The sequence below is a fragment of the Fukomys damarensis genome, unplaced genomic scaffold (assembly GCF_012274545.1).
Source record: "Fukomys damarensis isolate Sample0158 unplaced genomic scaffold, DMR_v1.0_HiC HiC_scaffold_11, whole genome shotgun sequence".
NCBI classification, from domain to species: Eukaryota; Metazoa; Chordata; class Mammalia; order Rodentia; family Bathyergidae; genus Fukomys; species Fukomys damarensis.
The window spans coordinates 10378829-10390322 of record NW_022900923.1 but is presented as its reverse complement, the minus strand read 5'-3'; the positions used below and the strand labels follow the sequence as shown (position 1 = coordinate 10390322).

At 40.3% G+C, this 11494-nt stretch overlaps 1 protein-coding gene across 2 annotated transcripts in view; it reads left to right on the top strand.

Annotated features, from left to right (window-relative positions):
- Positions 1-11414: 11414 nt before the first annotated feature.
- Akt3 (AKT serine/threonine kinase 3) overlaps positions 11415-11494 on the top strand; it is a 265681-nt gene continuing 265601 nt past the window's right edge. Inside the window, exon 1 of one of the 2 annotated variants that reach the window (XM_010642601.3) lies at positions 11415-11439. The gene's annotated coding sequence lies outside the window, so the exon portion shown is untranslated. The remainder of the gene's footprint in view (positions 11440-11494) is intronic. The other variant, XM_010642597.3, reaches the window with a different exon arrangement.

Sequence of the window (11494 nt, the reverse complement as noted above, 5' to 3'; positions counted from 1 at the left end):
AAAGCAATGAATGCATTGCAAAACAAGTGTCAGCTAAAACTAGTCAACTAAAAAGTTATTTTTGGAAACATTGGCAAAATTGACAAACTCTGGTGGAAAAGATAAGAGAAAATGAGCATAAATAAGCAGTATCTGAGGGCTAGGGTTAGTTAGGTAGGGAAAAAAAAGAGAACAACCAATATCTGGAATGAAAAAGAGGACATTATAGATTTTGAGACAGTAAAAAGAAAATAAGATATTATTTTAAAACTTTATGTCCATAAATTTGAGTTTGGATGAAATACACAGGCTTCTATAAGAATAATGATATATTCATACAATGGAGTATCATACTACAGTAAAATGAAAAAATACAGTTACAGTGGATGAATCTTAAACGTGTAATATTGAGAACAAAGACAAAGTCAAAGAAAAACTTATTCATGGAGTGATCCAATGGAGGAATGCCATAGTAGAGATCTAGAAGGGATGATTCAGAAAGACCGAGCAGTGGTTTCTCTTGAGGGAAGAGGGGCTCTCATTGGGGAAGAACACCCCAAGTCCTGGGGTGCTGCTGATACTCTTTTCTGGCTCAGAGTGGTAGATACATATGTGCTCATTTAAAAATTGCTTCTAATTGGGAGATTACACAGAGAAATGATTTTCTACTGGATATAAATGTGCTCATCATGTGACTTCTCATTGTCTACTAAGCTTCCTGTTTAACTTAAAATTTTCACTATAGTATGAGCACTACCTCAGCACACTGAACTGACAATTTGGGGCTTGTTCCTATATGGATTAGTTAGATATTAAGTATTAATTGAATAGGAAAAAGCCATTGGGTTAAGCATGAATGAAATTGAGAAAGAAAATATGTTAATCCAAAAAGAAGTTTTCAATTAGAATTATTCTGTGTTGTTGATATATATCCTTTAAACCTGCATAAAAGAATGAGCTTCTATTTTGTGGCATATAATAGTGTGTTTTGAAGGTTGTTTTTTTTTTTTCTTTCACCGTCAAGATTGATCAGGTAATTGGTAAATGGACTTAAAAAAAACTGTGGGGGTCAAGATTACAGAAAGGCTCCTGGTGAACACAGAAAGATGTAGTGAGAAAAAGAAGGTCCAATCCCTGTTTTGCGTCTGACGTTTTGGGGAAAAGTTGTGTAGTTGGGGTGGTGATCCTTTAAGCAGTCATTGGGCAGCCAGGTTGGGGGTCTGACAGCATGTCTTTTGGATGCAATTCTGGAATTTGTGGTGGAATAAGGTACTTAATGGGAAACAGACTTACCTCCTGTCATTCCCCAGAGCACAGAGATATTCATTTAAGAACAATCGGCAGTAGGGTATTTGCTATTTGGCTTATGACAATTTTTCTGCAGTTATTTGGGTTAATATTTTAAAAATTGCCTTTCTCCTTCTGAATTTATGCTGGTATGATTTGAAAAGCCATTGATTGAATTCAGGGCAGTCCTCAAACACAACTGGAATCAAATGCTGAGTAGATGGGTTGACAAATGAGGACACTGTTACCAGTTTAATCCCCATATGGGCCAATTAGTTTCACATAGAGAAGAACTCCGTTCCAAAGCCACAGATTGCACCATTAACCCCAGTCAGTCGTCTCCAAATTGAGTGTCATTGATCACATGAGGCCCAGGTACGAGTGTTGATAGCTCAGCACAAACCCATCATCACCTCTGAGAGCAGAGCCAACCAGTCATCCCATGCACCCTTCATCTCAGGCATGGCAGAGAATGTGACCATGGCTTGGGGAAGTTGAAGGCTCCTCTGCCCTCTCTCACTTCCAGCACCTCACCACCTTATTATAAAAGGTGAAAAGTCACCACTGCATAGCTTCCATTTTTGTATGAAATCTGCACGCTTTAGAGCAAATTGATAAAAGCCTTACTGATATGCAATATGATGGGCTAGCAACAAATGACATATGGATTCATTTAATTCATAATTAATTGCACCTGAAAAAAGTCTAACATTGACCCAAACAGATAAGAAAAGCCAAATGCATGTTTTGCTAGCTCTTGAAACCTCATTACTTCCTGTTAATAAAAATTAGTATCAAGAGTAGAATTACATTAAATGTAAAATCAGTAAAAGACAACACCCAATGCATCTGACTGGCCTAAGATGTAAATTCCTCTTCTTCTTGCTTATTCTCAAAATGAACCAAAATCTTATGACTTTTTGCTACAGAAAAACTGCAGAGCCATCCTTAAGTTGGGACTAAGCTTGAAAAGTTATTTCAAATGGTAATTTGGGGTAAGATGAGGTCAAATTAAAGTAATTTAAAAATAAGCATTAATAAAAATACTGTCATCCTTACAGTCACTTCTGCAAACCTATAATAGGTGTTTTGATATGAGGATTCATTTAGCATACTTATCTTTTAGTAATAAAATGTAATTAAGTTAATGGTAAAACTGACTTTAGCAAAAGGCTGGTGCAGTTCTTCTTTGTAACAGAGCCAACACTCTTGGTTCTTTATGAATTTTTTGAATTAAGCCAAAAAATTTTGGAGAATAAAAGAACAATGATTTAAGCCTAATGACTGGGAGCCTGGGTGGATGCCGTTTGTGAGTCACTTCTTCCCAGGCAGGAACTGCTTTGCATATAGGACTAGAGTTCATAGACATTTGCTAAATGTTTGAACTATTATATTTTTCTGTAACTCACACCCCATATCAGGTTTGTTCTTCTTATTCCTTGACCCTCTTTACTTGTCATTTCTCACCCTAAAGAGCCACTCAGATTGAGTTTTCCTTCCCTCCCCAAAGTAGAGAAATGCATGGCCTTCCTTCTTACAGTACTAGCCGCGCTTCCAAGGGACTGTGTGCTCTTGTGGTGTTCTTCGTGTTTTCTGAAGGTAGATTTGCAGTGAGACCGACTCTGAGATGGAGACTCACCTGCGTGATGTTTGTGGGAAGTGAGGCCAGGATAACTGCCTGCAGGGGAGTGAAGGAGGATGAACTGGGAAGACAGAAAAGTGTGGTACGATCACAACAAAGATCTTACCTGATTCTGTGGGGCATGGGAGCCAGAGGAGAGGTCACCAGTGTAGGGGTATAGATAGGGCCATAGAATCACCCTGAACCTGGGCTAGGGGCTTAGACCTTATACCCTCAAACTATGTAGTCATTGGGAAGGGGATACAACCCAAGGAAGTGGCTTTCTCAGTAGAGGGCAGTTCCTGGAAAGACATCTTAATTAAAAGGCATCACTGACCAACCTTCCCAGAAGCAAGGGGAAAGTCTGCTTCAATGCTGAAAGGATGGGGTGCAGATCTGGGCAGTGGCTGCAGCATCCACTAGTATGTTGAAGGAACTCAAATGCAACAAGTATCATCTTATATTCAAGGGACTCAAACATAAGAGGTTATGGTTCAGTCTTCATTCTACATGCACCCAGTAAGCATTGTCATTTGGCTCTTCCTCCTTCATGCCACGAAGCGTGGTCACTGGTAAGTGTCTCCCTGTGTCTACTACATGCTTTCTATCTGTGCTGGGCTCCATGAAGTGACTACATCTCCATAAACCCATCAGAAGTTGAAAAAACCCTTGTTAAATTGAAAGTGCACTTACCAAGCCTGCCCTAGGGAACGTCTAAACTTAGCAACATGGAGCACTGTGTCAGCTGTTTGCCTGCATGGCTGCATGGCAGGTTTGGAGTTGTGGTTTGCTACTGCTGCCCAGGGTTGCAAAAGAATATTATACTACAAATAGCTCTTCAGAAAAAAGATCAAGTTTCTAAACTTGAAGCATGGTTTCTACTAAATGTGCATTGCTTTCACACCATCATAAAGTTGAGAAAAATCACAAGTCAGGGTCTGTCTGTACTGTCCTTCTACGTGGAAGGGGAAACAGAACTTTGCTCCTAATAGGGTTTGATAAATATCAGTTCCTCTCTGTATCATTCCACTATCCCTTCTTCCTCATTTTTCCATTTTTTCTTTGACTCAGTTCAATGAAGATTTTAACTGCGTTGCTCCACAAAATTGCTTCAACCCAGGAACCAATATCTTTCTATTTATTTGTAAAATTCAGGAGACGTATATCAGATTCGATCTTTTATATGACCTCTGTGTAGTGTTCACACTACCAAACACTGTTTTCCTCTTAGAACTCTCCTTCCTTGGCTTCATAACTCCATCTGTTTCTCGTCTTAGTTATTATGGCTTTCTTTCCCCCTGCATTTCTTTCTGCCCTCCAATGTAGGTTGCTTCCCCAGGCTCAGCTCTTGTGTCACAGTGCTGCTTTGTCCCACTTACTCCACACACTAGAGCAGAACTCCATCTTCAGACCAAGTCCCGTATCAGACTTCCCTATTTCCATGTCCTCAAGTGCTTCTGGTGTGAAATCAGTTGATTCTGGTAGGATATTCTGTCCAATGCATCAGTCCAATACATTGTCTGAGTACTCTATTATGCCAGCCATTGTGTTAATTACTGTGTTAGGCAGCTTTCTATCAATAAAACAAATACCTGAGACCATGAATTTATAAATAACAAAGCTTTATTTTGGCTCACAGTTTCAGAGGTCTAAGTCCATGATTTCCTGGCCCTGTTGTTTTGGGCAAGGCAGCACATCATGGCAAACCTACATGGTACAGCCAAACCATCTACCTATGGCCAGGAAAGGAAAGGGGACAGGGCTACGGTTTACAATCCCCACTGAGTCCATGCCCACAGTGACCTAACAATATCCCTCTAGGCCCTGCCTCTTAAAGATTTCACCATCTTGGATTGGTGAGCAAGCCTTTGATACTTGGACATTTTGGAGGAACTGTAATGTCTAAACCACAGCAATTAAAATGCCAATCTAGAAATCCAATGGGCGTACTTCCATTTTGACAAAATGGCTCATCTTCAATTTAGTCAAAATGGGTCAGCTATTTTCTCTTTATAATCCTGCCTCTCAAGAACCCTCATCTCTTCACTTCTCGGCCTTTTGGCTAAGATTGAGTGAAGAATCCTCTTCTCTGAAATATGCAGGCCTGTATATGCGCGCGCGCGCACACACACACACACACACACACACACACACTTTCTCTTGTGCTGGAAAGGGAGAATTCTGAGCGTCAGGATCCTCCATTCTTTCTTGTCATCACCCCTCTGACCCTCAGATGATCACTCAGTCCTGTATCACATTTCATTCTCGAGACTCTTCCTTTTTTCTCTGCCAACTGACTGCATTCATGTAGAATCTTCTTCCCTCTCATGATTATTCTTCAAGTCCAGCTCAAATGTCTTCACATCACTGAAATCTTCCCTGCACCTGTTTTCTTGGAGCCCTTGAGGGTATTTTCTCTGGCCTTTTCTAGTGCTTGCCCCCTAACTTCGGATCTCATTGTAACACTCATCCAAAATGCTGTTAACCTCTCCTTAGGTTGACTCATTCCCCCTCAGTCCATTCTTAATCATTCCCTGTTGTATGTTTCTTTATCCCTTTATCCACTACTTACTTACATTACAGTTTCTTCTTTATGCTGGTCTCCCATGTTGCTAGGACATCTTGAATAGGCTCCATATTACTCTCACATCTGCTCCCAACTTTTGTCTGTGTGGGGTGAGCGCATGATTATGGAATTAAGTTGGAGTGAATGTCAACATGTGATCTGTATGATCTGAGGCTTAAAAACTTTTGTCAGAGAAGACAAGAGGGTTGAGCAAATATACAAGTAAGTTTTATGAAACCCTGGCTTGGGCTTTGAGAAAAAGATACTATGATAATTAAGATGCAAATGCTTTAAGAATAAAGAAGTGGAGACTTTACTAGTTTCTTCACTCTTTCTTAATTGTTCCTTGTGGATTATCTAAAGAAGTTTCTGCTTGTGTTTTCTTTTCTTTTTTTTTTTTTTGAGACAAACATCTTGCTTTGTACTTCAGGCTGGCATTGAAGTCACATCAATCTTCCTGCCTCAGCCTCTCCAGTGTTGGAATTACAGGGATGTGCCACCATGCTCAGCTATCTGCTTGTAAATTAGAGTTCTAGATGTCATGTAACTCAAGGACTTCCTTAGATATTTGGAAGAAGAAAACAGCTATAAGTTACTTTTCAAAAGAGGAGCAAGTGGTCCTAAAGTAGGCCAGCATGCCTATTAAATTGTTATTCTTTGACTCTTGCATACTCATAGTCCACAGTAGTATTCTGGGTGGAATAAGACAAAGGCTGGCAGTTTAAACACCATAATTCTAGAATTTTCTGAATTCTCAATACCTTACTATACAACAAAGGAAGGTGTGATGGCTAATCTTGATTATTGACTCGATTTGACTAGTAGACACCCAGAGAGGTGACTGGATTGTAAGGATGTCCAACTTTTCATGGGCTAATCAATATGATTCACCCATTGATGAGTGCGTAGATAAGTGACTATTAGGAGGTAGGAACCAGCTGGAGGAAATAGGTGGGGGAGGGCATGCTCTTGAAGGGTGTATCCTTTTTCTTGCTTGGATTCCTTCAGCTCACTGCTTCCTAATTGTCATGAGGTGAGCAGCTTTCTCCACTGTGCCCTTCCAGGATGGTGATCCTGTCTTGGAGCCAGCTGACTAGGAATGAAACCTCCGGAACCATGAGCCAAAATAAACCTTTACTCCTTTAAAGCATGTGTGTTAGGGATTTTGTCTCAGAAATGCAAAGGTGACTAATACAAATGGCAACTCCTCTTTGGAAATCATGATAAACTTACATTATTTTAAAAGGAATTCATCTGCTATGATTCGTGCCTGTTTTCCCCTCAACTTAACCTTTGTCCAGGTGACCAGCTCTCCTCCAAATTATATTTCTGTATTTTTGTTTTTGATTTTGTAGAATCTATGTCATAGGATGTTTAATGATAAACTGTCGTTGTGTTCAACTTTAAATTTTTTAAGGAAAAACATTTCAGACATTCATCAGGGGCAGGAGTCTCTAAAATATTTAATAACATTAATGTAGGTAATAATGTATGAAAAAGACAAATTTGTTGGCACATATTTGTCAAACAGAGATACAAACAAATGTAGAGAAGATACTATTTTAATTAATTGTGTGGTTTGAACACCTGTTAATCTAAATATATTTTATTTGGTAATAGCTGATAATTTTTTAATACGTTTGCGCACACGTCCAAATAGACAGAGAAAACATGCTGCAGAGAGAATATGTTTTTAATAGGAATTTAAAGTTGACATTTCACGTGAGATCCCAAGATTTTATTAATAAATTATGAAATCTCTAGCTAGGTTGCTGTTGTGAAGAAAATAGTTCAAAATCTATTCTAGGACTCAAACACTTTCATCCACTGTAAGGTACAAAATAGTGGGAAAAATTCCAGTGTGGTTTGTGAAAGGGTGCTCAGCAACCTTGGATGGGAAGAGGTAGAAGATGCTTTTTCAGCTTGTGGTGGGAAGCTTCCCGGGGCTCCAAGGGCCGTGAGCTTCCATTGCTTTGTGGACAGCTTGAAACGCGTTCCCTGAGATGGCAAGTCCGTGGAATGAAGTCTGACTTCCATTCGGAAACTGGGAAACAGGCTGCCCCACTGCTTCTGCGCATAACTACAGACTTGGGGAGCAAAGGTTGTTTCCCGGTTCCCTGGGAGAGAAAGAACTGGCCTCCAGCCATCTTCAATCTGCTTAGGACCTTTCTGCGGGGCGGGGTGGGGTGGGGTGGAGGATCCCAGCAGACAGAGGAAAGCCCAAGCTGAGGGGTAAACAGGAGTAGCAGGCTGAAGGAAAAGGTTTATCATCCATGTCACAGGTAGAGAAGCTAGGTAGGTAGAGGAGCTAGGAGCAACAGTAAAGAATGCCTGGACAGCCAGCCTGCAGCACACACCAGCAGCTCCAGGGACCTGTAATGCACAGGGTCCTGCCCTTGGTTTAATGCTCTATTGTCACCATCTTGAAAGTCCTACTCCTTCTCCAGCAAGGAGCCTGGAGTTACCATTTTGTGCCAGGCCGTGCACGTCGTGTAGCTGGTCCTGCATGCCAGGCTGAGCGAGCGCAACTCTGGCCAAGCAATGGTGCCAGCTGGGTAAGAGTTGTTTTGTCCTTTATCCGGAGACTGACTCGTAGGGTGGAGGAGGAAACAAGATGGAGAAGTAGAGAAGGGAAGACAGCCTGCTCTCCCATCTAAAGGATTGGATTCTAAAGCAAAGTCAGTGTTTCGATTAAAATGTCATTATTGAATTCAGATAGTGTTTGTAACTTAAGGGATCACAGTTTTGTCTGAAGGTGAACAGAAACATTGTGAGACTGGATTTTTTTCCTACTAAACAAAGCAAACTGGTATTATCTAAGCAAATGGCACGGAATCAACAACTGAAGGACTTCATAGTGAATTTAAAAGGTCAGGTGTAGATTTGAAACTTTCCAGGTGATTTTATAAGTATTTTCATTAATAGAAGAAACCATATTCTTAAATAGATGGGGAAACTTTCTGGAACTGGGCTGTGTTTACCTAAGATAACTGAAGAAAGAGTTTAGGTAATTACCCAGGTGAAGCCTGGAAATTTAGTTATTATTTCACTGCTAGCTGTTGTATTGGAAAGTTCAGTCCCCACAGAGCAGACTCTGAAACAACTAAAAATGCACATGACCACAGGAAGATGAAATTATACCCTAAAACGAGGCTCTGGGATTACAATATGTATGCATTAGTTTTATTGTATACCATGATTCTGCCACACAGCTGGGAATAATAATGATGTGTGCTTGTTGCCTTGGAGTTAGAACATGAATTTTAGCTTGAAGTTCTATAAGCAGTTATTTAATTGTGGTCAGTAACTTTCTGTGACTCAAGTGTCCTGACATAAAATATAAAACCTACAGATTGCTTAAGTGGCGTACAGATTTAACTGTCTGAGAGAGAGAGAGAGAGAGAATATGAATGAAAAACATTTTCATTCATACTCTAGTTATGTAGCAGGGAAAACTGACAGCGAAGTAAGAGGGAAGTTTCCACGGTGCTTTAAGTATTCCAGTTTCACATGGCACCAGATTAGTGATATAATCTGGTCCTCCAGAAGGCTCCTATGTTCCAAAATAGGCACTTGGCTATTTCTTATGCTATAAGAAAGACATCCACGCAAAAAGAGAAAAAGAATTGGTATTGATAGCTATTGCAGTGCACTTTTTTTTTGGTTTTGTTTTAGTCAGTTTGTGTTGCTTTGGTAAAAACCCACACTCTGGATGGCTTTTTAATAGAGTTTACTTCTCAAAGTCCTAGGGGTTAGGAGTCCAGGGTCGAGTCCTCTGCTCACCCAGAGCCTGGTGAAGGCCTGCCTCCTGGTTTGTACGTTGTCACTTTCTCATTGCATAGTACCATGGTGGAGAGTAGAGAAAGGGGGATCCAAATTCTTGGGGTATTTTTAGGGCACTAATCCTCTTCCTGAGGGCCCCACCCTCATGACCTGAGGACACTTCCCCAAGGCTCCCCTTCTAGTCCCATCACATTGGAGGTTGGGATTCCACATTTGAATGTTGGGAGAACGCAAACATTCCATCCATAGCATATTTCTTAGGCTGTTTGTTTCAGTTATGCCATTTGGGAAATTTCTCAGCTTATCATCTACTTGCTAATTACAGCTGTAGAAATAACATGGTTATTATTTCAGAAACCAATAACTGTGCAGCAGAGCCTGCCTTGCTGTTCTCCAAATCTTTTTCTTTCTTCCTGAGCCAGAATCCATCTCGCAGTTCGACGGCTTGAGAGAGTTCTTCCTAGATGCACACAGGTGGAAGGTGATGTTCAGAAAACCTTCCCTGAACCATCCTCCATACCTTTTACCCTTCTGCCCACTTGATGCTGATTACATGTTGGACACCTAAGAGCTTCAAAGTAGAAAAAACTCGGCCTAAACATTAATGCTCAGTGGAGACCTGTCATTCAAGAGATTAGAGGGATGAGAAATATACTTCAATTGGTTTGTGATCATACAAATGTTGTGGGTTTTTTTAAAAGGCAGTTTTATTATGGAAACCTATGACAGTATCATAGAAGAAAAGATAAGAGGTAAAAGTTTAAAAATTTTTTCAAACACACAAAGCCAATTCCAGTTTATAAAATAGTTTTAGGGTTTAACTTATCTATGATACAATACAATGTGGTGAGACCAGGAGAAATATATTTTGGGCAGCGTGGGCTCATGAGACAAATTTAGTTCTCATTAATACATTGACATCACAACTGGAAACAAATGGAATTTCATTGATAAGATGTCTAGTAATTCAGTAATTCAGAATACCACAATTCTCTCCAAGTAAAATATTTTAAAAAGCTTGACACTAATGCTGGTGTTTTGAGACTATTTTCTTAAAAATAAAATTGGGTTCTGCTACAGTAGAATGAAAATCTGATCCATTTTTGGGTTTTACAGCAAGGAACCTGAAACCAAATCATTTTGCCAATAGTGACTGTAAGTAGTCTGATAATTATAGAAATAAATTATGTATATTTTATGAATTATGAATAATCTACGATTTTTGTTTATTTTTATGGTATTGCGGATTGAACCCAGGGTCTTCTTCCTATCTCCAACTCTTTTTTTTTTTTTTTTTAAATTCTGAGACAGGATTTCCTAGCTCCCTAACTTGCCCATGCTGGGCTAGAACTTGTGATTTTGTTTCAGCCTTCTAGAGTTCTGGGACTATAGGTGTGCACCATCATGCCTTCAGTCTTATTAATCGGCTCCCTGTTGAGAAATATGGAAAAAGGGGAAGGCAGCATAGGAGGACTTTAAGATGGGTGGTGCACCTTTATTTTTATATCCCCTGCCCAACTGTGTATGCTCAAATGGCAAATTTGATCTAGATTGGTCAGGCAAAACAAATTTCACTTATAAATAGAAAAAAGTAGATTAATGAAAACAATAGACACTTTTACTTTCATTCCTACTCCTGTCCATAATCCCATCAGATACCCATTTCACGAGAGAGATGTGGTCATAGGTGTACAAATAAAACACGTTATACAAATGTTAGGGATATAATTTGAAAGAAGGGACCTACAGAAGCAGGGAAGGAAGGGCTTGTCAGGAGAAAGTCTTCTACAGAGAGAAAGAAGCCAATGGCATCAACAAGAATCTTACAATGGGAGAAAACGATGGTTACCTCAACAAGCCTAGAGCCACATGGAGGATTATAATACGGGTACTCGGTGGGTGCTGCCCAAAGAGACATTGGGTTTTTCTAAAAAATAAATAAAATACTTCCAAGTTTATGGTGTAGTATATGGTAAATTACGGTGTTTTGGAAAAAGTCTATTGCACATGTTCTCAGGAGCCATGAACTTCAAAAGAAAGAAACGGTATGTGGTGGTGAATGCAATAACATCATGGCTTCCCCAAAGTCCATGGAGATATCCCTAAAATGGGCGTGATTTTAGAGTGAACTGCGGTCCCACGGCAACGTGCGCACCACGCGTGGCGAACCGGCCCTTCGGCGGACACGTCCTCGGGCCGTCAGGTGCGCTTCTGGGTTTCCCAGGGGCCCGGAGCCCCCCACCGGGTACGGGGGTGCG